Source organism: Cygnus olor, chromosome 10, assembly GCF_009769625.2.
Source record: "Cygnus olor isolate bCygOlo1 chromosome 10, bCygOlo1.pri.v2, whole genome shotgun sequence".
In the NCBI taxonomy this organism is placed as follows: Eukaryota; Metazoa; Chordata; class Aves; order Anseriformes; family Anatidae; genus Cygnus; species Cygnus olor.
In genome coordinates this window covers 20964760-20990877 of record NC_049178.1, presented here as the reverse complement: position 1 = coordinate 20990877, position 26118 = coordinate 20964760, and the positions used below count along the sequence as shown (strand labels likewise).

The following is a 26118-nucleotide window of genomic DNA, read 5'->3' as shown; positions in this document are numbered from 1 at the left end:
TGTGGTAGTGATGGGAAAGACTCCAAAGGGTTTGCAAGCCAGGTTTTAATTTAGATAAGCTTGCCATGGCCAGAGCAGTTATTTAAGCTTATCCACACCATCACAACATCTCTGCTTAGCTGGCCAGGGCTGGGAATCCTCCTAAGCAGAACTCTTCTTGCAGTGTGTCAGCACATCTAAATCTTGTGTCTGCTGGGCCATGGGAAATAGGGGAAAATTATCTGCTGTGTCAGGACCATCAAACACACAGTAATTCCATAACTATGACCAGGTTCCCCCAGAACATTAATCATAACATATATCGAGCCATTTTGTGCATCACAATCCCACAAAACACGTGAGGACATCAAGGCAGGCTTCACAAAGTCCTAATAACCAACAAATTAAAAAATAAGCATACTAACCAACAAAAAAAAAAAAATCAGCAAGACCTATAGTACTAACATATATTTGCATCTGCATGTAAAATTCCTTTTCTTAGAAGTATAATAAGATTTTACTTTGGTTTTATTTGCAGCAAAATGGAACAATCACAGGGCAACAAGGTTAATCCAATTGTTTTACACAAAATCCATAAAAAACAGAACAGAGTCTATAAAAATGACTTTGCATCAGTTACTTGTTTTCTATTGATTTTAAAGTTGCTCCACATGGTGTCTGATCCTGCTTGCTAAATATAGTCTGAAATAGCCAAGAACATTAAAAGTCCATTGACTCCAAGGGAGGCTGGCACCTTCCAACCACCTGTGCTGGAAGGCGATAAAACACCTTCTGCAGCCTTGGACAACCCTGACGCCTCCGCCTCAACCCAGCCAGGCAGCTTGCCCTTCAGAGCAGCATTTCCCCCTCCTGCATGCTGTGCGCGAGAAATTGCCCACTGCAGTGGTCCCATCATTTCAGGAGTGGTAAGCATGGACACCACTTCTCTTCAAAGCACCTTGGGATCTCATCATTGAGACAGTTTATTGATAAACTTTTCATTTAATCCAAAATTGCTTTGGCAATATTTCCAACCTCTTTCCCTTAGTGAAAGCAGCTACAACTAACAAACGTGGCAGAATTTGATCCAGAATTAATTAAAGAGAAAGTGATGGGAAACAGTATAATTCAATCACTGCACTTCATGACAACCCATAAAGGAGCCAAAATCTGTAGCTGTATCTATATTAGCATTAAAAAGAAGAGCGATACACTTATTGCACTGATTTTCTATTTAACACTTACTTCAGGAACTTACCCAGCTCTTAAATACATGCCATATGTCTGCCTTCACAGTAACTTATGCAAGGAAAATGCTTCATTTGGTTCTCTGATATAAATGATTATGCCAGTAAATTCTGTTGTAGGCCAGCATTCAACCCTGGTTTGAAAGGACAGAGCAAGTTAGAACAAAAGGATAAATTTAAGAAGAAGTAAACAAACAAAGAGCAAACAAACAAAAAACCCTGCGGATCTCCAGTTCCTTCAGCTGGTTACCCAATGTGCTCATGTTGGCAACCCACATCCCACCTGCCTTTTCCCATGCGAGAAATGCAGTACAGGTCCTTCTCCTGACCACGCAGAGAGTAACTAATTCCAACCATGGAGAAGAACAGGGTGACAATTTCTGTGTGGGATTTTCATGAGGACAGCATAAACTCTTTAAAGAAATCATATCAATTCCTAGTCATTTCCACCCCCTCGTTGCACTTGGTAGAGGATACCATTTCAATACATAGACTTCGTTGCCAAAGAAATTTGTTGTTGCTACATGTTGAGCTGAGAAATTAAATGGTATCAAACCTCATCAGAACTTAACAGTTTAGACAACAATTATATCTCTTCAGGCATGTCCTACTACTGGATCTCTGTGACCCGGTGCCCAGATTTTCCAGAAGAAATCCAGTTGAGCAACACTGCAGAAAAAGGGTGCCAGAGCCAGTTGTATTTCCATTTTCTTTGGAAATGTCTGGTTCAGAAAAACTTAGACATGGCAAAACTTTCTTCCAGACACAAAAGTAGCCACAGAAAGTATGAATTTGTTTGACTGGATATTCGAATGGACGTACCCAATTAAACTGTAACAAATCACTAAAAACTGAAGTGCCTTTTCTGTTTACTTTTTCCCAGCCCATCATGACATTTACCAAAACACAAGGCTGAACAACAAGGAGAATGCATGTCATTAGTTCACAGTGTGACCTTTGGGACAGTCACTTCACTTCCTATAGTTTGATCCATCCAAAACTGCATGGGTCTTGCACTTGCAGTGCACAACAGGTACATATTCGTCCTGTGGCTCTAATTGCAGGGATGACACTGGGCACCCATTCAGCTGCAGAAGAGAAGTAGCAGTTCACTGAGAGAGAATCTAGCTGTGTACATTCCAGAGTCCTTTAAAATAAAAACTGTGCAGCTTTTACTTAAAGAGCCATTAACAGCACTACAGGGTTGAGATGGAAACTGGCTCTGTTTCACTCCTAGGCTCCATTCCATTCCAGGCGTACCACGATCAATGAACGGTATTAACTAGGAAAATAGCAAGCAATATGGAAACAATCCAAGCACCTGGTACATTAAAGAACATCAAAACTATTCTATAAACACTGAATAATATTATCTAGCTTAACTTTCGTGATACTCTTGGCTACTCTAACTCAGTAAACTACCGAAAAGACACATGAGAAATCAGTTGCCTACAAGTAGGTAGCTAAATATTGTCTAAAGTTTTGAAATTTACAAGTCTGTTTGGTAAACAAGCAGCCTTCTGAACAGCTGGAACTTCACTTTTACAGCCCTGATGAATAGTATGCTGTGAAAATATATTAATCTTTGCTGGAGTGGAAAACTTCCTCTTTCTTTGAGTGGCAGTTTTCTGTTACCTTGCATTTGCACCGCTGGGTCCCCCATGTCCCTCTGTTCCAAATAATGCACAAAATTTACAGTCTTGTAGTGCTAAAATCCATTATCAAATATGCTTCACTAAGCCAAATGCAATGCTCAAAGGTGGAAGGTAAAAAATAAATATGCAGTCCCCTAGTTGGAAAGAAATTGGTGAGGCATACAATAAACACATAATAAATCCCAAAGCTGTTTGACAAGCTAGAAAAAAGTAAGTTAATGTTGTGTAAAAGGTACACATTTATTCCTGGATTATCACCAGTCTTCTGGATCATGGCTCAAAGATTACAGAGTATAAATAGATGTAATTTGAGTAGGCATTTCGTATTTCACTGCCTTTGTCATACCATGGTTTATACCAGTCCTTGCTATTTGGCTAGTCTTCAGTGGGCAGCTGGTGAATGTATATGCAGTGCACAACGTAGGTAAAGCAACATGATTCATGATTTATGACAGTGTTACCCTTTCCTTCAAAGAACATGGAACTTGTGAGGAATTGGAGGAAATTAAATTTCTTAAATGTCATTTGATATTTGTATTTGCATGTAAAAATACCTACTTGTAAAGCCCTTCCTAAAAAAATTCATTTTAAAAATATATATTTTTTTAACCAATCATGCTGGTTTCTGTGCCCATTTTTATTAAAAGTCCTATATTATTATTATTCTAGTATGGAAGGATGACTTATTTTGTATTTAAGTGATTTTATTGCTAAATCTCTCACTTTAGGAAATCATATGTTTTCTGTCTACAGCTGAGGGCTTGTTCTGTTTTGAAATGCATTTTGGATAAACCTTTGGCTTCAGACCAAACTAAATGTATCAACATTTATATAAATCCTATGTATTAGCCACTAAATCAATGAAACCCTTTCTGCAATAGGTTATGGATAAGCTCTTTTGATCAAGAAACTGTAAAAATACAGCACATTTATATTTCATCCAGTGCATTTACAACAGTCTTTTATTATTCATACAACACCCATTATGAAGCTGGTTTCCACCAGGACTAGCTCTCCACACAGCAGCTGTAAGAAAAATAAAAACAAAAATATGCAGTTCTAGCCCACAAAAGTTTATGCACTATCCTATGTACGTATTCCGCGTGCATGTCTCTGTGGACCTTTCAACCCATAAAGATGGAAGAGGAGATGGGGGCACAGGGAGTAAGTACTCGCTGCTGCTTACATTGTACATCTGGTCCCAGCTCCAAACAGCACAGGGGTGAGACTTCTACACTTCCAGTGGGAGAAATTTGCTTCATTTTGCCACGTTGGGGTTCTTTCTTCAAACACAGCCAGGGGAGGAGGCAGGAAGCTTTCTGGGGAAATGGAGTGGTCATAAAAGGTGATAATCAAAAGAAATCTCCCCTAAATCTCCCCTTTTTCACCAAATGCAGAAAAATGGGATAGAACACAGAATAGAACATGTAAAATATCTTCAGGATATTTATAGAAAGGGTTTGCAGTATGGGAGCCCCATAAAATGAGTATCTAACAGCATCACTACTAGAGTTAAAGACACATTTCCATTCCTAAAGAGAAAAATAAGACTTAAAGCATAAGAATTGCTTTGTTTTTATTCACAACTATTTTATAATAGACATAGCTGAAGAAAGGAAAAGAAAAAAAAACTTGATATAACTAAAAATCATCTGCAATTAGCACGGAGACAATGGTGTCGTTACAGCATGACGAATGATGATGTGAACACAGCCCCATGCTCAAGTGCAGAGGTGACAACGTGACCATAATTGTGCGAGCACTTCCAATGTATTTGTACCTTGAAAGAATTTCTAAGGTTGGACATTTTCCAGAGTAACCTGCCATGATTCTGAAGCTGGTAAAATTGAATTTGTCTCCAAGAATTAATGTGGAGGCAAATTTTCAATAGCACAGACAGCACTTAATTCTCCTTTCTCCTCCCAAGTTACCCTAGCTTTTTCACCTTAGTCTTGTTATTGTTGCATATTAAAATTGAGGAACTTTTCAGGCCAGCCTTCCATTTTAATTAAAATGTGTCAGACATTTGTCACAAAGCTGAACTTCATTTGGTGAAAGAGAATCAGTGCATTCTACACAGCAAAACCAAACTGCATTTAAATGTGACTCATTCCCTGTATATTGATTTTGTCTGGTGCACTGTAAATAGCCCGGCACTCAGGTTGTGACTGACAACATAAAGTACTGCGGCTGTGTGACAGCTGAGGGGGGCAGGCATGGCTGGTGTCTTTGAGCACCTGCCTTGGACAAGGGATGCGGTGCCAAGAGCAGCTTACGAAGCCAGGGTTGTGATGGGCTGTACTGAGATCTCCGCAATTTGGAATAAGGCAGCACGGTGGGGTTTGTATGGTAAGGTAGGAGAGTATTACACAGGAAGCTTTCACAGCATGCAAGACCTCTTCAGTGCAAGTACTAAATTGCCCTCAAGTCGGTCATCTGTTCCCAGATGAATCTCTGTGGTAAAAGCCAAAGCCTGCAGCTGCAGACAGAGCTCTGCAGCACCGCCTGACCCAGAGAGACGCTGCAGCAAAAGTTCTTCACCAGAATGCCAGCTCTGCTGAAGGAGGCCGACCTCTGCCAGATCACACTACAGCAACATGTGCAAGGAACAGACTTAATTAACCAACATTCAGCTAAACGAGGGAGCATGTTGGCTGTGGTGCTCATGCAGAGGTTTCCCAAGTGCCTGCTTCAGCTCCTGCCAGTGCTCGATGCCCTGATGAAGCAGTGTGGGTGCCAGCAGATCAGGGTAAGGGTCTGCTCTTCCAGTAATTTAGGATCTGAAGAAAGAGTTAATTACTTTCGCAGCAGTGACAATGTCAGGAGTTGGCTTTGTCCTTGGTGGCATGGAGTAGCTCAGAAGAAATGCTGAAAAAATTACGTTCCCTCTCCAGGCATCCATACCTCCAAAATCTTTCCACCAAGTGTTCCTAGAGGAATTGTTCACAGCCCGGTAGTCGTATGGAGGTGACAGGGAAAGGTGACCACTTGCCCTTTCATGTCGCATTCAATATTTACTTTATACTGAAAATTGGAATATGGATAAGAACTTACAGGACAAATTGTAGCTTTAAAACATCACAGGTCAGTCTAGACTGTTTTCTTTCTCTTAGAAATGTTTGGAACGTCTAAAGGACTTTCCACCCTGACGTTCCAATTGCATTTGAACGGGGACCAGCCCTGCTCGCTCCTTCCTTTAGGAAGGGGGCACTTGGCAAGGTGCAGCAGGCGAAGGGACTTCCCAGCGGCTGCAGCGGGCCAGCAGCTAAGGCACAAACAGCCCCGCTCCCCACTAAACGGAGGAACAAATCGTAATATAACAGTATGCAGCATTCAATGTGCGCTTTTAATCTTCAGTTCCATTTGAAGTAATTACATTCTGACAATAAGCAGGTGTATTAACCTAGTTTTGCAGGAGGCTAGGGAGAAAACATGTCCACAAGAGGATTAAAACTTCCCTGAGACTAATTCCTGTTTTTTCCTCCATGTTCAAAACCACATTTCTCTTTTATAGAAGGTCTCACTGCTCAGCTAAATCACAGTGATTACAGTTCATTCTTTGATACGTTCTTCTGTTTTTATTTTCTGGTGCAAGTCATTTAAACCTCTCATTTAAAAATCTCAGGTCTGGTTCATCTCAAAAGCGGGTAAAGGAAGGTTACCTTCTCGTGTCATGGCTTCCCGTTTGTTTGTATCGCAACGACACTCCTGCTTGTCGATTCTTCTGTGAGATGGATACTCACTGCAAAGAAAAGGGCAAATGCAACACAGCGTGACTTAAGAGGGCAAAAAAATCCTCATTCTATTCCTTGTAATTAAATGTTACACAAATTAGAGGCAGAGCTCTAGCTCCTACACCTCACGGGTGAAGTCAGAGGTTGAAACCCTTGCCCGCAATCCCAGAGACTGAAAAAATACATAAATTTAAACAAAATATGACTATGTTTCAGTCAACAGGAGTCTGTAGCCTTTGCAGGGGGTAAAAAATGCTTTTATTTCTACTGCCATCCTCCCTGGCCTTTGGAGCCAGGGCTCCCACTCTGCAGAAGAACTGTACATTGTTCTTTTTTTTTTTTTTTTCCAGTCTCGTCCTTCCCCCTTCTTATTGAAAATGGCCTCTCTTAAAACAATGTCTTTCAGCAAAAACTCAAAGGAAGAGGCAGGGAGGACGTTGTTTTTAAATTTTTTGTAAAAGACATATTTTGAAATATTGATTTTTCATATTTCTGTTCTTCCTCCCAGTTGTTTTGTCACAGACATCAAACAGAATGGCTCTCCCCTTTGCTCATTTTAGCTGCAGCTTGGCCAAATTTCTGTAATCTTCTGAAAGCTTAAGAGTGTGAACGGAACATCAAAATGAAAACTTACCTCAGAACCTTGTGTCCTGAATTTCTAAACAGTGTTATACATAACTAATACTACTACTGAGAATCGCAAAAGTTAATCTAAGAGTATTCCTAAATGATTACAATTTAGAGAATTACTTAGTGTTAAATACTTCCTAAATGCAGCAGACAGAAATAATTTTTTTTATTATTATTATTTAGGGGGAGATTCTTGAAGGTAAAATGCATTAAAAAAAAATTTGAAATATTTTCACTGTAGAGGTCTGCAATGCTTTCTCTTTCTTTCTTTGTTTTCTTCCCCCCAAGCTTTCTTTTCTATTTTTTTCTTGTTTTTATAAACACAATCACATTTGTTTGGGACATCAGTGGTACCAATCACTTGGAGCAGTGTGAGTGGAGTGGGCGCGCGCAGCTCCTTCTGTATGCTCTCCACTGCTCTGGGTGCAGAGGTAAGGACTAAAAAGGAACTTCCAAGGAGCACTGTTACAAGGGGGAACAAATGCAAAGATCTTACATGTAAGTGTCTGATTGGAAATTATTAGAAAACAGGGAGTTCAGAGCTGAATGTAAGCTTTCTTAGTCACAATTCATTTTTATATGTATTTATATACATATTTAAAGGCAGTTTGGATGAATAATAATGACAATTAACTTAAGTATTTAACACCTTTCTTGTGAATAAAGCACCTTATAAAGAAAAGATGTCTCTGTTTTACGGCCAGGGAACTGAGGCACACCAGTTCGGTAGTTTCCTGCAAGCAGGACAGCCAGAAACCTACAGCTGTGGGTACCACATTCCACAACTCACAGGTGTTTAGGCTGTCCAGTTTGGAGTCCACAGCACAAATATTTGTGGAAGCAACTCAAAATCTGTACAAACACCTACAAACTGCAACCTCCCTGAAGCCAACCAAGCAGGCACACGTCTTTTTTCAAGTCATCCCCCCAGAAAGCAAAGCCCACAGACCTCTGCTCCATCACTTTTACCCTTGCAGTAGAACATGGCATGTAAAGACCCAACACAGAGTACAAAAAAACTCATCAACCAGCAACTTTTGATTTTCTGTGTTGTAAGCTTCCAACTTTTCCTTTCTGCTTCAGCCATTTAGTTTTGCTTGTAAAGGCTCTAGCGTGCTTCCAAGACTAAATACAGAATGGAAAAAGAAAAAATCAGAATATCAGCATGGAAACTGCAACAAGTCCATCTGGCTGCCAGTGCTACAAGCTGCCCTGCATCAGTTCAGCAAAAAGAGGCTGCTGTGTGGTCAGCAATTGCTTGAAAGGCTGTCATAATACACATGAAGTACCATGAATCCATCCAAATTCCCACAGATGAAGGTACCTGGTATAAAACCCCAGCCTGATGAAAGTGATGCAGGGCTGGACTTCAATCGGAGTGGATTCGTGATTTCACCACGGAAATAGCCCAGAGCTGAGCCGGTGGTGTTCTTCAAAGTGCAGTGCCCAGATGATGCATTACTCCCCCGAATGAAGCACCAATTTGGAAACTCACACAGCCTGAAGAAGAGCAAAGCAATTCTAGAAACTCAGTTTAAACAAGCTAAAATCTGTCCTGTTTGTAGTGCCAATTTCTACTTACACATTCTTAGTTTTTCACGAAGACAAATAAGACCAAAATCTGGATCCAAAATTGTCAGCAGTTCTTTGAATGCTAATTTAGGCTTTTAAAATATCCAAGTACATATAAAAGTATAGCTTAGATTTGAAAAGCAACTAGAATTAGCTTTAATATATATGCTCTCTCTGTTCTAGGCCTCCCACGGGTCCTCCATCTGGCCAATGCTCCATCACCAGAGGAGTCCAGAGGAGTAACTCATTTTCAGCAGAGCTGAGGATCACATTCACCTGTGTGCTCCTGCATGGGTTTTGGCTTGAAGTGTGGTGGCCTTGATCCAGAAGCTGCCCAGGTGTTAACAGTCTCCCTGGGATGCAGCACCTGGCTTCAGGAGCAGCTTTCCACATCACAAAGAAAGCTTTTTTGAGTTTTTACGTAATAACTAACATAGCCAAAGTCTTCAGTGACATATTTGCAGTGTTGGAGTTACCAAATGGAAAACCCAATGACCAGCAGGTTGAAGCAATGTAGACAGTGTGATCAGTACGTGTGTCTGCCAGCTCCAACAAGCTGTGCTGTGCTGGGTTGGCAGTACTCTGCTGCAGTGGGAGTACGTCAGGATAGCTGCAGTTCAGTGTCAGATCAAAGCAACACCAGAACTCCTACAGCATCGTATAAACTGTTTAATATTGATTAATGTGCCATAACTTGCTTTAGGAAAAGAATAGAAATATACACAAAGAGTGTCCTTTGAGAGCAGTCACTAATACCTATGCTACCTGGAAGCTTAGGCAGGATGCAATTAGTCCATGCAGATTAAGGAAAGCCACATCAGGTGTTACTGTTTGGACTGGATGCTTCTGATGTTGCTGATGATGACATCTCAAACAGGCTCAGACATTGCTTTTCATCACTCAGATATAGAAAAGCAATCTTACTGCTGGAGCCTAAGTCAATCCCACAACTTGTTTTATGGCAGATAGATATTTTTGCAGCCCGTGTGTGGTACACAGAAGCTGACAAAGAACTTAGAAGCACGCTGCAACGTGTGGCTAAAGTCTAGGCAGTGCCTTTCACTGCAAAGTGCTTTAAAATTCTATCAGATATATGATGGGCAAGACCAGTTTTTCAGTGGTTACTGCTTCAAAAGAGAAATTTGTCTTTCAGACTTCTAATTGTTTTTATTATGTACAGGTCTCATCCCTTAGAACTCTGCATTAGCAGTTATTTTAATGAAGATTCCCAGAAACTCATTTCAGAATTTTCATTTGATTCAGTTCATCCACTGAAACAGTGCTAGCTCATGCTTTTAAAAAATTTATGAGCACCTCTTTGAGATTTGTACACTATGCATAAGCTGTGCAGCTACCTAAGGATCATTCAGTGTTAACACAATTTCTTACAAAAATTCATTACCTTATTACAGCAACTAACATTTCCAGGAATTTTATGATACAGGATAGTAACCAGCATGGCAATTAACCAGCAATTAATTACTTTAAAATATATCCACTTGATCACGGGCTGACTACTTATTTTGGATTTTAAACAAAGAGCAAGACTTTGAAGTAGCACGAGGCAACTTCAGCAAACCTCTGCAAACAGTTCCCGTGACATCAGGCCCAATTCCTCAGTGCTGGCACTAATGGGCATGTGGCTCTTTCCTTTCCTCATGGGAAAGATCACCATTTCCAATTTTACTTCAGTGATGCTAAGGAACAGCAGTCTTGGATAGCAGTCGTCATGTGCAGCATGCTGTATAAATAAAATATAACCCTGCATCAGTGGTTTTTCAATCTAAATTACAGAATTTATGTTTGTAGACAGACTTTCATAGGGAAGAATTAACCTTCTATATCTTATTTGGTATCAGTGGTTTTGCACATATTACTGTTTATGAATGAAATAGTGTTGACTTTAACATTAAGATAAATTTTAGCGGCCCATTTGAAAGCTCTGATAAGCATGCATGATATACATAAAACAAATAGGTCATATATTTTACTATTACAGCTCTTCTCTCCCTACTTATTTTGTATTTAATTTTCTCCAGTGAATCAAATGAGGCTGTAACCTTCAAAGTCTGGAAGTAAGCAAATGTCCTTTTTATCAAGTAAAAAACAAGCTCTTAGATGAACAATTCTCTGTGGAATAGTTCCTCCATGGGCAAGTAAAACCAGATGGAAAGGCATGTTATTGAATCATTTTCATGGATATAATATTCTTCCTTTTATATTTTCTATCTTAAACCATTTCAAAGTAACTTTAGAAATATACAGTGGATTTTTAAAATGATGAGTTAGATACTGACATTTCTATTTAGATTCTGACATTTATATCTACTCTATTAACTCTAAGCATTTAAACTTCTATTCCCTCACCTTATATCCTTTTGTTAAATAACATAAAGAAGATCTAGGGTTTCAGAGAAAATATTTGGAGGCAACATAAAAATGGGAAAGCCAATCTACCATTGTGCATATTGCCTTCTTACACTGAGTTTTCTCTTGGTATGATCAAAACAACATAACAGCAGTAGCATTTTCCAAACCACGAAGAGAACTCATTAGTACATCATATTTGGAGTAGCAAGTTTTACAGACTTATAAAATGCCTGCACTTATGTTGGAAAGTAGAAATTACTGTTGAAACCCGGGAAAAATTTGTTGGAAGTAGTTTTACCTATGAAAAACTATGGTTAAATTATAAAAGATACTTTTACTCTACTATTTATAAACATAGATATATGTCTCTTTTTTTTGTGCTTAATATAAGGCCTACCTAAAACCTGACCATCAATTTACAATGTTTTGCCATCTTTCAGTGGGACATTGTAGGCAGTACAGACACCTTCTGTCTCCACGTGAGTTGTGAAATAGCTTTGTACTGGCTCTTCACCATCTGGTTTGAACAAAAGGGTTCCAACAACTCTGCTCTTCAGGGTTAAGAGCATGGTCACTGCAGCACCTCTAATACCCTTCTCTCCTTCTTCAGCTTCCCTGTAAAAGCTCTCCCTCATCACTTCAAAATATGTGACCCTGTTTTATTCCTGTTTCCCAGGAAAGCCAGGGCTTCTTTTGACAGTGGCTACCTGCATATTCTCATGGTGTCCTCAGACTGCGTGCCTCACTGAAGTCAAGGGAAGCTTTGAGCCATGAAGGCCAGGCTTATGAAGTTTTCATCAGCCAACACAAAACCAATGATGATGATGGCTGTACTTGCTACATTTTCAGACCTGTCTCAAGGGGAATTTGAATTTTCCAAGTCTTTTTTTTTTCCTCAAGACTAATTTCAGTTAGTGATTGATAACAGAACTTCTGCTCCTCTCCTATGGCCAGTTCTCCACCTCTTCTCCCTTCATGTCCCATGTATCAGTCTCCTGAGCGCCCCATGAGCACTGTGAGGAATCCATCACTCTCACTTGTGCAAATTTCACCTTTTTTCGGAAGTCCCACCAATGTGAATAATTGCACATGCACCATTGTGTAATAGTACCACTGCATAGGGTTGAAACTACAAAAAAATTTTAAGCGACTACTTTGCCTTTGAATTCAGTTATATAACTTTGATAGCAAGAACGGTCAACCAGAGCAAAGGGAATACAGAAATCAAAGGTGCGCTTCTTGCAAATACAGAGAAAGAAAAATAAAACTAAGCATTTCTCAATCGTCCTCCTGTCCCCTCCAAAGCAGCAGTTTCCATTGCAGCTGTGATGTAGAGCCCTGTGAAGGCAGAAGGATCTCCCTGCCCTCTGCAGCCCACGCGGGTGCTGGCTGTGCCGGGCGGGCAGGGGCGAGCACTAAATTCTCTCTTCAGGCCACTTGGCAGAACTAATCTCTTTTAATCTGCTCTCTTTATGGCATCTCTTTGGCCTGACAAAACTCCAATTTATTGACTGTCAGGAAAGACCACAAGGCCTATATCTTTCTTCAGCACTTCACTTTCTTCAGCGGTGTTGAGTAGCGAGGGGATGAATTGTAAAGAGAGCATTTTGCTCCCGTAATCCTCATAGGGTTGGGTAGCATTTTGTCAATGCTTAGCATTACTCTGAGGCAATGAGAAATTGACATCTATTTGACAAATTAAGAAAAAACTAGGACCCTTTGTTTCCTTCAAGCAATGTTTATCTTCCTATAAGCAAAAGAGAGAATGTCACAGAAAAGGAAAGCTTGAAGTAAATAATTTTGATACTGAAATCAACAGGTGCTTGTCTGCCCGTACCAGCAAGCCCCAGGTCAGACCCGGGGACAGCTCTGCATTGCCTCATTTTCTATAAAATTTACCAGAATTATTCCTACATGAGCTAGGCTTAGCACCCTCCCATACTTTTCAGGGGGAAAAGAAAGAGACATCATCTCAGGACTGTGTGACAGCTTACCTGATTAGTCCCAGGGCTCTGACTTTATTGATTCCCTCCCCAGCGTGATCTCTGCAAAGAAGAGTCTGCATTCTGTGAAGCAGCTAGACAGAGATCGAACAGAAGAGGGACTCGAGACTCATAGGATAAAAATAATTACCTTGCATTCTAAAAATATATATCATATTTAACCAAATCTGGCAAGAATAAATGAAACTAATTAGCTATGGAAAAATATTATTTATATAAGATTAGTTCTTAAAGGTCTTCAATAAGATATACATTGACATAATGTTGCAAAGGGCAATATTAACTGCCTTGGCACAAACAGATGAGGAAAATAAAGGCAACTATCCTGAATTTACAGATCAAAGCCTAAGGTGCAGCTAGACCCAGTGATTCATTCAAGGTCACAAAGACAGCCTGCAGCAGGAGCACAAAGGGAGCACCAATATTTTGTGTTCCGATTTGGTGCTTTAACCACGAGCTCATTCTTTCTCTCCTAATTACCCAAACCAATTCTGCCAGAGTTATCACAGGACAGACTTTGGAATTTAAATGCAGTTACATACCATGTTAGCCATCTCACCCCAAAGGACAGAATGGTATCAATCTGAATAAAGGTATTCACATGCATTCAAGTATTTGCAGAACTGCTCCCTGAATGAGAAATATTTTAAAACACATACCCTGCAAGGGGAAAATATTTGGACCACTCTTGTCTGCTCTGTGTATATGTTGCATCCATAAATCGTAAACACAAGGTAAAATTACTGCAAAGCCTCGACGGAGCTTGGAGCCGAAAACGATCTGTTTTGGTCTGCTGGTTTGAAAATGGTTTTCTTGATGAAACTCATGAGTCCACTGGAGACTGAGACACAGATGGATGAGCTGAGCATATGATAAACCTGCTGCAAGAGTTTGTAGTTAATTGTCCATCATCTTTTTTGTCTCACCATAAAAAATTTCACGCCCACCTCGCTCAGTAAAGGTAACCTGAGTGTCATAAACCATTTGTCTCCTGTGCTTTCTTTTCTGCATTATCCGATCAGTCTTGCTGTTAGAATGCTGTTGAGACAAGACAAATTTGCTGAGCCTTTTTACAGATGAAGCACACTGCTTCCTTTATCAAACGATCTCCATTCTCTAATGAGAAGAAACACCTTCCAGAGTCATTTGCATACTAATATCTTTATTTCTAAAACAATAAGCAGGCTGCAACTCACGGAGATGTTAGTCAGAATAGAGTAATTTCATTTGCATGAGCAAAGCATGGAGAGCTCACAAAAAAAAAAAAAAAGGAAAAATAAACATGTCCCTTGCCAGGGAAAAGGAGGGTGCTTTGTTCTCCACAGAAATAGGGCTGAGCGTCCAAAGTAATGTGGGACAGAGTGGGGATCCCACTGAGTGGGAAGCCACAGTTGCTGCCTCCAGCAGAAAATGGGGTACAAGGCTGTCTTTAAACCGCAGGACAAGAGGCCTTGAAAATGGGATCTGATACCACAGATACCATCAGTACTTCTAAAATGCATTTACCACTGGCTACATTTCTCTCTCTCTCTCTCTCTCCCCCCCTCCCCTTTTTTATTACCACCTGGGGACAAAATATTGCAGAAACAGATCATTTCAGGGCAGCGCAGCTGTCCTACTGTGAGCAATAAGAAAGACAAAAGAATATCTAACCACTGCACTTCTAAATCTGCTTTCAAAAACCTACTTTTTCACCCAGATGCCACAATGCAGAAAGGCTGTGCTTTCCTGCAACATGCAAATAGTGTTGGGCTGCTGGGGGCCAGGTCCCCTCCTGCCTTCCAACATCACTGCACACCTGGCCAAGGCCTGGTGAGCATCCGTCCCTAAACAAAGGGAAAAGAAAAAACTTCTTCCTTGCACTGAGTCACTCCAAGGAAAGCTGAACCCTTTTCTGGATCCTAGTGACATTTCCCAGCTAACCATCTGGAAGCAGCCAAAAGACCTGGTGATGTCAAAGCTCCCCCAGAAAACAACTTTTCTTCAGCAATCAGATACTTTAAGGGGGAATGAACAAAGTAAGTCTAATGGGTAGTTAAAGGAATTAGCCTGATTTTCCCGGGCGTGCTTTAGAGTTCACAGCCCTGATTTACAGGTTTTAAATCTTTGGCAAATAGATTTTCCCTGCTCCTCTCACAGCACTGATACATTTAGCCTCTCCAGCACCAGGCGAAAGAGCACAGTGCTTATTGCTCTTGGAAAGCTTCTGGAAACCAGGAGGGCTCTGCTGAGCGCTGTGTTTTAGAGCATGCTGAATATAAGCAGAAATGGCTGGTGGAAGAGGAACAAACTCCTCAGTCTCCATACAGCCTTGCCCAAGGCACCAGCAGCAACGCTGGTAATTGAACTGGGGCCAACATTATTGATCCAGCATTGTGCCTATTTTAAGCACTTGAGAATAACTAAAAATAGTCAACTGCTAAAATAAGGTCTAGGCTTGAAATAATCTTGTAAGCATTAAGAAACAATCTCTTACAGATTCCTGTGAAAATGAATTACAGATCCAAAACTGACAGGAGCCATTCCACATTATGTATGCTTTCATCTGACTGTGTTAAAACAAACCTTAAATGGACTTTTTTTGGTTTTTGTTTTTTCCTCATATCTTTCAAAAGGCTGCCACCATATGGGGGATTGGTTTTAATACAAGGATCATTTGGTTTGGGGTTTTTCTTGCAAATGAATCTTACTGTAGCTTCATCTTCATGTCTGAAAGCGGACAGCACAGCATAGCAGTGAAGGAGTTGTGGTACTACACAAGGAATAACAACACAGAAATTGTTCTGTGCTATGAAGGACTTAGGGCTATAATTCTTTTTTAAAAATCTGTATTTACTGCAAAAATGTGTATTTTTTTCATTTGAGTTCTAGTGAGTTCTGGTATTTTGAACTGTATAATTTGAATTCCGCTTCACTTTGGCTAAAACTACCAACTTTCTTTCTCCATACTTTCAAGGATTTGTGTCACTGAATTACTTTCTCATCTTGCCACATTAAAAACTTAAACATACATAATGTTCATCAACATCTTTTCACAGTGAAGATTTGTTTTTCTCGCTCACCTTTTTAACAGGGATGTTCCAATTAGTAGGAATTATTTTATGAGTATCCATAGGGAAGCCAGTGATGTCCATGGTATCAGGAAGAGCAGCCTAGCATTGCTCAACGCATTGCTGCAAGAGAATGCACGCCTGCACGTTATCGCTGCCCTTTGGGTAAAAATGCAAACCAAAGTAAGACTTTTTTTTTTTATCATTTATTTCTACTGGAATTCACTACTCAGCTACAGAGAACGAGAAGGTGAGCTGCATCAGTGAGAGAGGTGAAGCGAGGGAAGCGTGAAGCCTTTCCTTGCATCAGCATTTCTCCACAAGACCCTATTATACGCTAGAGCAGCTCCAGTGATAATCATGTGGTCACATCAAATTACATCAGCTGAGGAACTAACCCTAATATTGTACATGAATTTGATAAATAAAGGTAACTCTTCATATCTCTGTGTAACCAATCAAGCCAGAGGCTTATCCTATCAAGTGACAAATGTTATCTGAAGAGCAAGTCCCAGTCTAATCTCAGTGTTTGTTCAACAAAATACTGCAGCACCTGCACAAAGGTTAAACAAAGAACTTCCAAGCAATACTGCTCTTCAGATTCATTCCTCTTGCAGACACAACTTCAAAGGACTAAAAGTGACAGACAACACGCTGTGTGTGGACTGTTAGAGCGATGTCCTGGCTCTCCAGCTCACCCAGCACCGCGCATGTTCCTTGTGCCCCACACGGGCCGTCGCTGGACGGTAACTTGGTGCTGACCGCTGAAGAACCTGCGAGCATTTGTTTTACCGTTTACGTGGCTCAAAGATAGCAACACCTGCATTTCCATGATTTTGAAATGCAGAAAGGGCAATTAGAAGACAGACATGATGTGAAACCAAAGCTTTCTGCCACACAGAGCTGGCTCGGCAGCCGGGCATGCTGTGAGGAGGGAGGTGGGCAGCGTGCGCCCGGGCCTGCTCTGCCATGGGCAGCAATGGCCTCCAGCTGGTGCTGGGGCCTCCTGACCACCTGGTGGTCCACCCCTGCCAGCTGAGGTCAAGACGAGTCAATGAGGCTGCAAAGATCTAGAGACTGGGTGTTGTGCCTAGTATGAAGCTAGAGAGCTCAAAAGTGTGCCCAAAGCGGCCCTGGAATGGCACTCTGTTTAGAGCAAGGCCAAGCACTCGGACTCAGCGTGCCCCACAGATTGCCAGCAGAAACGAGATGCGCTCTTCCAAGTGGGAAGTGGAAGTGCACAACTTGTCCTCCATCCAGATATCTGCAGAGCATTCCTGAAGCCCCAAATTAGGGAAGTCCACCTGAAACTGTTCAGTACCAGGCTTATTTGCCCTTCAGAGCATACATATGTATGTCTGTGATGAACAAATACCAGTGTCTATGCATCTCTGCTGTTTGCAGAACATAGTTCGAAACAGGAATTGCCAGACTGCATCAAGCCAAAAGTCCAGATAATCCGGTTACTGGCAGTGTCTTGACACTAATATGTTTTCAAAGGAAAAACCCATACAGTTTTTTTAATACAGATACTACCCTAGGTACAGAGGAATTTATGAGGAAGCAGAGCCTTTGAGAACAAAATTTCCTTTTTTTTTTTTTTTTTTTTTTTTACTGTTGTTCCGAGAAAGTAACAAGAATTTTCAGATAGTTAGGAAGATGGAATTTGAACCAGGAACATGGGGAACCATAGGGATTGGCTTCATAGCTGAGAAAAAAGTAGGTTTACATCTTCCCTGGATCAGTCACAGAGCTACCCAAGATACAGAATAAAAATATGGTTTACTCTGAAAGGTGAATGTCTGATCCCATAAATACATGAATGGGAAAGTATTTTTTGTGGCTCTTTTGTTTGCTCAGAATGCTGTTGGAAATAAGATATTTTTAATCTTACTAGAAGTTTCTCCAGCTTAAGTATTTTAAATACATATAGGATCAGATGTTTACTTGATATATATAAGTAAGTACATCCTGTATACTTCAATGGATCTATATTGATCCAAACTGCTGCAAATCTGGCCTATGGATTTTATGTTAGTCTTCCTCTGGCCCAGAGGATACTTTAAATTCTTTTATCCTAACAAGCCTTTTAGAAGGACTTGACTTTTATACCCTCCAGTGCCTCCATATGTAAGGAAATTGGTATTTCTACCCTTTGCTGTTTATAGTCAAGGGAAGTGACAGTGTTGGCATGAGGGTATTGTTTTTTTTTTTTTTTTTTGTTTTTTTTTTTAACATTTCATTCAATAAAACTAGAGTTCTTGAACAGAAACTCCTATGACTGCAATCATGATATGAATAGCTAGATTTAGTCCCCAGGGTGGCAAGTGGCCCCAACACTGGATTTACAGCTGGGGCTTAGAGGCCAGCACTTGTACTTTATTTCCATAGTGCCACTGGATATGACTAACAAACATAATCTGATCCGAGATTTTATTTGCTTCAGAGTCATAGAGCTTCCTTTATTAACCAATATGGAGCTTCTGAACATTCCAGCTTTATGGTGGCAGAAGCCGATAGAAGTAATAAATTCAATGTACTTGTCTCATTTTCCTTGGTCTGGGTCTACCAGTTCCCTCAAAATCCTGGCACCATCAAAACGCACAGCCAGTGCCCTCCACGAGTCATTGGGAGAAGGAAAGGGAGAGCCAACAACTAAAAGAGGAATTACTTAACCACCAAAACTCACCTGAGCGTACACAGCTCCATCCTGAAAGTCCAGCAGCTTGCAGACAGAACCATGCAATTCTTTTGGCTGCAAAATATTGTGGCGCTTGTTACATCATACACATGAATGAGGATTTTACCTGGTCATAGACCATTCCTCTTGACTCCAAGAAAGCTGGAAAAAATAAAGAGTGGGAAGAAAGCCATTACAACTAAAATTTTTATCATTAGCAATAACAGGTTTAAAAAATGCACTGAGCAATTGCTTGTCGTGTTCCTCTTGCACAGTCTCAGGAACAGGCAAAACATTCTGTACATTGTTGATTGCTGTGAAATGACTAGAGCTTAAATGAGGTTTCATCTTTAGTAAGTGTTTATTTCACTCCCCATAAAGTAAAATGCACCACAGTTTAGAAATAATGTATTCACAGCCCTGAATATTATAGTGAACTCGTTATTTTTATTGCTTATCATGTAAAGAATACTTCGTATTTAGGTAACAGTGTTGTTACAAAATAAATAACCAGGTAGGATGCTGCATAAAACTCCTAGGTGCGAAATACACATACAATTATGTGCCTAAACAACATAGGAATGCACTGTAACTGCTCACAGAAGTTTTATAACTGTGAGAATAATCCCTTATTTGCATGTGCAATTACTCCAATTGCATAAGCAATTACATCAATTGTCCAATTATATCAACTGTTTTTCCAATGAGCTAAAAGAAGAAAAAAATTACACGTTTCTCTTTGCTGTAATAAAAATGTAATTTGCATACATCGAAAAAAAAAAATAAATAAAAATCTGTTTTCTGGGATATGCAAGTAGACTACCTTGGGGTATTCCTCCTTTCTGTTCCTGAATGAAGTATAAGAGTTTCCATGGTATAAAAAATGCTTGGGACTGTTTTACAGCTTGGGACTTAGCAGTAATATTTTCTCTTGGGCCATGGCAATTACTGTACAGTACTCCATTGTCATCAGAGAAATTATTTTATGTTTACAATTTAGATAATGTGGTCTTGGGGCACCAGCTTTCTAAATAGCATTCTTTTTTCTGTATAAGCACAGGGATCATTAGGAAGCACATCTATTTCATTTCTCAAAAACCTAAATTATGCAAAAAATGAAAAATTCTAAATTCCAATCTAGAATTATATTCCCAGAATTACCTAACATCTGCTGTTTCTAACAGCTCAACAGGTGGGAGGAAATCCCTTAATCTACTCATCACCAATTTTAACTTGTGAAAAGATAACTTCCTAAAGTGCAGCAATAATCAGAAAAATCTAAAAATGGTACCCTGGATTTTGCAAGCCTACGTAGCGTTCTGGGGGTTTTCAGATCTTGTTTCCTCAGTTTAGAAATTGAAAGGTTTGGTTTTGTGTTTCACTGCTGCCACACAAAAAAGGGTGCACTTTCCTTCTGCCACACAAGCAGAAGCGGCGGGTGGCCAGTGGAGGAGCAGCGCAGTGCAGTGCATAGAGCGCAACCTGCTCCCTCCTCTCCCCATGCCCACAGCCCAGCTCTGCCTGGGGGCACGGGCACCTGAGTGTGGCAGCCAGTGCTATGAGATGCAGCCGGCCTTACGGAGGAGGCTGCTTTGCAAGCCCCAGGAACCTCACTGCTATGGAAATCAGACCAAAAAATGCTTCAGACGAGGCAATCCAATTCAGAGAGCAAATGAGGCTTACAAATCCCAATATTCAGGACCAACACCGCAAACAGTTTATGCTGACCAGGCAGCATGCCATGCAGGCAGATGGAAGCCTGCGTGCTCATATGTAGCCAGGATGCCACACATATGCAACCCAATATGGACATCCAGCAAAGGGCTTCCACTGGGGAATGCCGAAATTCCTGTCCAGATCGTGCTCCCATGCCTACAGCAGCAGATAGCTGACTTTCTGTCTCTAACCCTATATTAAATTTTAAATGTTAAAATAATTTTTGTCTGCTGCGATAGATGAATGTTCAACCTGGAGGAACCAGACTCTGCTCTCACTTGAGCTGAAGAGCAACAAAGCGAACCAGCACCCACTCTACCTTTCCCTCCCTCAGAAGCAGATGGAGAAAAAATGCCGTACGAGCGGAGAGCTTGGTGTAGGTGTAATCTATACGTCAGCTAAATTCAATTCCCTGTTGGGTTACACTGGCCTGCCAACAAAAGACACGATCTCTCTGTCATTTAGATCCTTATTTAAGAAAGTAAAAGTGGTATTATAGTGTTGATTAAAGATACTTCATGGGTTTTTGCACTTTTTAGAGGAAATACATTAATTAAAATGGCACAAAAGTTCTGGATCTATTTTTGCTTCAGTAACTGATGCTTTCAAAAATTAGAAATGCTTATATAACTTTTACATAAAGTCCAAATTTAAACATACACAAATACATCTGTCATTGGAGAATACAATCTGAAAACATTCAATTCATCTGAGTTCATTCTCAGCCTCTTTAGAAATGACTCAGTCATTCCCTGCATTGGGAAGGTTTTTCCCTTCTCTCTGCTGTTCCTGTTGGTCCGTCAGCTGGCACAGCCCAGCAGAGGATGTGCAGAGATGCTGGCTCCATGCTGGGGATGCAGTGCCTGATGCCGGGCAGCACACAGCGCCTGGCTTTTTGGGGATCCCCCCCTGCACACCTCGCTCCTCTCCTGGCGTGCTGCATCACACAACACCCTCGTTCTCTGCCACCCTCAATGCGGCACCAGCTTTTGTATTTTTTTTTGTATTTCGAATGCCTAGCTCGTCTGTCAGGGAAAGTTTGCTGCAATTTCACTGTGGGCAATGTGGTGGCTCAGTGTGGCTGCTTATCAAACGTGCTTTTTGCAGAGATAATCAGTCCAGAATATATTGACTTATCTGTGAACCAATTATTGCATGAAAACAAAGGAAAAAAAATTAAAAAGGAGAAAAAAAAGAGCCCTGAGACTTCTCGGGAGCAGAATTCTCCACTGAGTAAATGGCTTTGTGGAATTAAACGTGCAACTGCACATCAGCATTACAGTCAGCCGTTTACCACACCGACAAGACAATTAGGATTATTGGATGTTTGCTCGGGAGCAGCTGGCAACATGGGGCAGATGAACACAAGGTAAATCTATCGAAGTGCCAGCAGTCCGTAATTATAAGCACTTAGCACCTGAAATGCCTAAGACCTCAATGCACAAACAGTCGTTTCCTTTGAGTTCAGAAGGAGTTTGGTTTTCCACAGGCTTCTTGAGGTGTCTAGACTCCTCAGAAATCAGACGTCTAAGAAGCTAAGCAGGGCAATACAACAGTGGCAGCCCGGTCCCTTTGTGCAGACAGGATCCCACATTCTCATTTGACCCCGCTTGGGCTATCTGATGGTTTCTGGTCACACAGAGCCTGCACGGGGCCTGAAATCGACTTAGATAAGGGTTTACTCCTTAATTATGCAAAATGCTACCTTAAAAATGGGAGAAAAGGAGGGAAAACTGTGCTCTGCGCCATGTTGTGGGGTTATTTTCTTTGCCCAACCTTCCTTTCCCCTTTTCCTTAAGATCACCAGCTGCTCTCATCTAAACTTCTTCGAGTCCCACACCAAGCCCGTGTTTGAGCCATTCAAACAGATCAGTTAATTATGTTTTAATTAGTTCCCCAGTGTCACAATACTTCAAAGACAGAAGCTCTAGAAACCATTTAGACCTGTGGGACAAGATTAAAGTTATTTTAATTTTACTTTTAAATTCACTTCATGTGTAGAAATATAGAAGGGGGATTTTAATTAAATAACAGGGGTTCTCTAGACTTTAAACCTTTTGCTTTGAGCAAATTGACTGGATAAAGTTATTACTGGAACCTCTTCAAACAGGCTACTGGGGCTTTCCACTGTCCACAGAGCAGTTACAGGTTTGTACCTCAGTGGTTTCAGTCAGTGTGACCCTTTGATATCCAACCTACACTCCAAAACCAAGTGCCGGTATTTATCCCCTTTACAAGTGCTAATCTTCAAACACTTAAAGATGTGCTTAGAAATATTCTTAACTATAAATGTGTGCATCAGTTCCAGAGAAGACTATGAACCTAGACGTATGCCAAAATGACCTCCTCAGAAGCTGGTCCTTCTTTCACTTAGGAGGGGTGTAATCCTCCCACACATTGGAAATGCAACTGCATGTACATCCATTTTTTCCAATGGAATTTGTATTATTCACCAAAACTTCAAAATAAATGAATGCACAAATCCTCCAGCTTATTGAGCATATATTCAAAGACACCAGATAATATAAGTATATATGTCTATACACATAAAATACATCTACCTCATATTCTAGTATTCAACCACAACAACAACAACAAAGAACACATGCACCTAACGCTCATCTTCCTGATTGGAAATACAGAAAAAAAAAAAAAGGATTATATTCACAGCAATTGCAACACAAACTATGCAATTCACTCAGCTGGTGTACTACAGACTGGGACATCTCATTGCCAACCTTTATTTTCTTCAATGAGACTGAAAAGGTCTTCAGTCTTATAAAAAATTCCTGCCTCAGAAATCAAAGGTGAAAAATTATTATTCCATCCAAAAGTGAAAAGGGTTACAAAATCCATTCCCCAACATTTCCAAAGAAAAAAGGTCAGGCTGTGGGCTTGAATGGGATACAAGTACCCTATACAGCAGCTGTGCTCTTGTGAAGAGCATGTGATGATGGGTATAAAGACTAAGAAAATAAAAGAATGAATAACATTAGCTGTAGGAGCAACAAGAATAATCTGTTGGATGCCTGTGCTTTGCTCTGATGACTTAAGGAAGGCAATTTTTTAAACATTTCCCCAAAAGGCTATAATTGCACATGGCACCAAGCTGCAGGTGCAAAATCAGGGAAAAAGACAGAGCTTTAATGGTGCACATGGGCCTTTGGGCACAGGGATACGTGCCAGCCCTTGTCTGGAGGGACCGAGGCCGCTGAGACAACTGAAGGAAGGTGTCTGCGGATGGTTTCTGGAGGGAACAACTTTGGGAGAGGAGGGGGAGTTAAGGATTACATGTTGGCTTGGACAGGGGAAGGAAATAAAGGAACATGTTCAAAATTGGATGCAGTTTAATCAGTATCTGATTTTATAACGGCAAAATATTAGCAAGTATTATTCCTGCACCTAGAAATAACATGGAAAGTACCTGACATGGGGTACAACCAGCCTCAATTCATGCAGTTGAGCTCTCTGCAACAAGCAGTCCGTGCTTTAGCTCCTGAACAAAAAGCCAGTCCTTTCAGCCCAAAGTGCCAGGCCCCTGTCCTGGGCCCCTTTTATTTGGGCATCAGCTGACTCATGCATAAGCAAGCTCAATTCCAAAGCAATTGATGAAAGTGACAGAAGAGCTGTACATCTAAATGCTGCGGATTCCTGGTGTAGGGAACACAGAATAACAGCTCATTCCTGCAGCATGTCGTGGTTCCCACAGAGCAACAAGAGACCCATTAAACTCCAGCAGCAAATGGCGCTGGGTTGAGGGTGTAGGAGGGAAGCACTCGCCATCACCTGAACTTTTAACATTTTTAATTAGTCTGTGCCGATTTCTTTTGTGAAATTTTGGGAACTGGAAGGAAAGTTCTAGAGGAGAAAGCAAGCTGGAGCAGACTGCCGAGCCGGCAGCGAGACGTGGCAGCCCTGGAGAAGTGAGCTGGCACTGGGAAGGATAGCAGGTGCTGCTGGAGACTGGCCCAGCAGATGCAGGTTTTGCCTTCAGGGCTGTTCCCAAAGAGAGCACCTGGCAAAGCAGAGGCTTGGATACCACCTGCCTTTTCCAGGGGGAGCATGTGGTGGTGATTAGCCCAGCCCGTGGCCACGGGCAGCCCCTGAGGCACCTGCTCGGCACTGCGCAGGATGCTCACTGCTCGTCTTCTCATGCTCCCCAGTGCAGCATTAGTGCAAGCAAATCCAAAGTCACCTCACGGTGCACACTTTAATGCAGCATGGTAGAACTGAACCGACACAAGTACAAACATTTCTGCTAATGGATTCTTCCGCCATCATGTTAATTGCAGTGTAGTTAATAGCCAGAAGAAACAGAGGTTTAAAACCTATGTGACTGCAATACTTCATGTATGAGACTCTAAGAAGAACTGAATTTTAAACACACGCTGGAGACACCACCAGTGTTGCTGTCATCGCAGGGTACACAATAGAATTTGTGTAGCACAGTTCATGCAGAAAATGCCAACTGAAAAATTATATTCATATTTGCCTTGCCAGAGGTAAAACAATGCACTCAGAAGTTTATGCACTCCCATCATGCTGACACTGAAACAAATACCTGTGATTACTACTTCAAACACTACTGCAAACCCTACTGTGAAGCAGTACATCAGGTTACTCAGCAATAGCTTCCGACCTGTACTGGGATCGCACTTACCCTCCCCAGTGCTGCCCTCGTGCCCGAGCTGAGCTTTGGCTATCTGCTGACTCTGCAGGCAGCAAGCAGGAATTGGTGGCTGCTTGAACTGAATGGCTGCAAAAAAGAGCCAGAGACCAACAGAAAGTGGGAACAATGACTAAAGGAAATCGGCCACTGGAGAAACTCCTGGGTGTACTGGGAACTGGACTAGGAATGCTGGAGGTCCTGCAGGAGAGCGGCCCCCATCTTCAGGGATCCCCCTGGACCAAAAAGTCCACCAGCTTTAAGAGGTCCACCAGCTTTCTTCTCTTCGTTTCAAGGCAGGGAGATGAAGATCTCCAGTACTGACAAGGGACCTTCCCAAGGGATATTCCTTTGCATATCGTTCTCCCACTGTGGAGATGGACTAAGATAGTCCAAGTAAAAGCCAGCATTTTTAGAGAGGAAACACAACTGAATTCAGTTCAGCAATGCTGAATTTGACAAGTCTCTCTGCCCCACTGTATTTGGGGTGGGGTTTCCCTTTGTACTACCCAAACTTGATTCTTACTACAAGCTTCCTCTATTACCACCAGGGTTCCCAATTAGGACAGACTTCTGTATTGCATAATTTTGGAAGTTTATGTGTAAAATATCCCAGTTATTTTGTACCTATTTTATATTAGTTTAGAATATCTAGGTCAAAGCCATCTTCCAGGCATCTGTTAAGTCTTTATTTTCTTTCTTCTTGTCACAGAAAGGAAAAAATATAGTCAGAAAAGTCAACATTGCCCTGTTGTACCTGACCCAATTCCCAATCCATTTGTTTCCATTCTTACACATGCTAGAGGAGGTGAACAC

The 26118-nt window shown here is 41.2% G+C and overlaps 1 long non-coding RNA gene across 1 annotated transcript; it reads right to left on the bottom strand.

Annotated features, from left to right (window-relative positions):
* Positions 1 to 3607: 3607 nt before the first annotated feature.
* LOC121075736 lies at positions 3608 to 9006 on the bottom strand. The gene is made up of 6 exons (XR_005823135.1): positions 8828 to 9006; positions 8570 to 8745; positions 8195 to 8370; positions 6544 to 6623; positions 4068 to 4200; positions 3608 to 3907 (listed from the first exon to the last, which is right to left on the bottom strand). It is a non-coding gene; the product is annotated as an uncharacterized LOC121075736 (long non-coding RNA).
* Positions 9007 to 26118: the final 17112 nt, after the last annotated feature.